Below are 1799 nucleotides of genomic sequence, written 5' to 3'. Positions count from 1 at the left end.
TCTGAGGAGTGGCAGGTGGTGGGCCTGGAGCAGAGGGTGCTTAGACCTTGGGAAGGTAGATGAGAGGAGTCCCAGTTAAACAAGGTGGGTTGAACATGTTATATTTATCTCCATTTCCTCCTGAATTGCCTCTAAAATGGCAGTATTTAAAAGAAATACGAGAGCAAAGAAAACACTTGAGCATTTGACAAAAGATATCAACAAGATGGGGGAGGAGGGAAAGCAGGCATGAGGAGGGGAATCGAGAATGGGCAGAGAAGGTGGCACTGAAGGCCAGCGGACAGGTGGGCTGGAGGAAGCAGCAGCTCCCTGGCAAGAGGGGAGAGGAGGCCCAGCCTTGTGAGGAGGGGTCAAAAGTGGAGGACGGGTTGTAGATCCGCGTACGGGGTGGGCATTTAGACAGCTGATCTCTTACACACCCCGGAGAGCAGGTGGCTGAGCTGCCCCCACCTAGAAGGTGGCATGAGAAGACACAGGTGAGTGTGGGAATGAGAGGCCAGACCAACACTGTAGGGGCCAAAAAACTCCACCTCTGACCTCCTGGGGTCCCGGCTGAGTCCAAGAATTAAATTGACATAACGTAGATGAACACGGAGAAAAGCATAATACAAGTTTTACATGGCATGGGAGAATGTCCTCACAAAGAAATGAATACCCAAAGAAGCAGCTGGATGGAGTCAGTCACTTATCTAGTGAATTGGACAAAGAGTAGTTAGTTGTGAAGAAGCAACCAAATGGTGTGGGGAGGCTTAAAAGAGAAGAGTTATTCTAGCAAGGTCTGTACAGGATTCTCTCGATCTCGACTTCTCATGCTCAAGGATACAGATGTTGCATCTTTCTAGTATAGGGAGGGCATCTTTCATGTGGGAATTTCATCTTCTGCTTTTAGGAAACAGCATGAAGGTCAAAGTGATCGTTTTGCACCTGATGTTTTTCAAGTGTCTTTAACTTCAATGGTCAGTGTGCCAGAATAGCACATACTAACCCCTTCAACAGCACAGAGGAAGTGACAGTCCTCAGCCCCCTTGGCTCACCTGCTTCTCAGTCAGGGGATTGGGGGTCCTCTCCCCATAGCATGGGGAAAGACCTTACAGTAAACACTGCCGTTCACAGGTTTCTTCCTCATCCCCGGGAGATCAGTGGTCGGGGCCCTGTACGCCCACTGCCCCTGGTAAAGCCCCTTCCCAGACACACTGAAATATCAATTCACTTCTCAGTCCTGGTTCTTGAATATAAAAGGATATCCAAAAATCACCAAAAATTTGGGGCAGGGGGGAGTCCTGGTAGGGTCCTAGCATGAAATGGAGGCACACTCAGCAGGGTCTTATAAAGGGACCAATGACAAAGGTGTGGACAGAGTTAGGGAAGCCAGCAAGGGATGGTGTAGTGTCCTGGGGCTCACAGCAGCAGAGCCATCACCACCCTCCAGCTCCATAGAAGGAGGCACCCAGCCCTTGGTTACCTCTCCAGGGAGGCAGTGGGAGAGCACATGCCTCCATCACATTCTTCTGCTCCCTGGCTTCCTGTCACTCATTCCACTGACTCAAGCCATTGGAACAAGGACCAGGGAACCCAGCTGGTGCAGTCCATAGAGCTCGGCCTCCCAGGCCACAGTCTGCACTCTACTCCTACACTCTGTGTTATGGTTCTAAGGTCATAGTTGTTATCTTTAGCTGTAGTTCATTCATTTTTCACTGATGTGTAATAGTCCATTGGTGAATATACTACAACTCATTTATCCATTGTCTTGTTGATGGACATTTGGGTTATCTCTGGGTGTTTGCTACTATAAAAAAAAA

At 49.0% G+C, this 1799-nt stretch overlaps 1 protein-coding gene across 1 annotated transcript in view; it reads left to right on the top strand.

Annotated features, from left to right (window-relative positions):
* Positions 1–1799, top strand: part of IQCA1 (IQ motif containing with AAA domain 1) — a 172559-nt gene that overhangs the window by 6826 nt on the left and 163934 nt on the right. The window lies entirely within an intron of this gene.

The sequence above is a fragment of the Galeopterus variegatus genome, unplaced genomic scaffold (genome assembly GCF_000696425.1).
Source record: "Galeopterus variegatus unplaced genomic scaffold, G_variegatus-3.0.2 Scaffold57, whole genome shotgun sequence".
Classification (NCBI taxonomy): Eukaryota; Metazoa; Chordata; class Mammalia; order Dermoptera; family Cynocephalidae; genus Galeopterus; species Galeopterus variegatus.
This window is presented reverse-complemented; position numbering and strand designations above follow the sequence as displayed.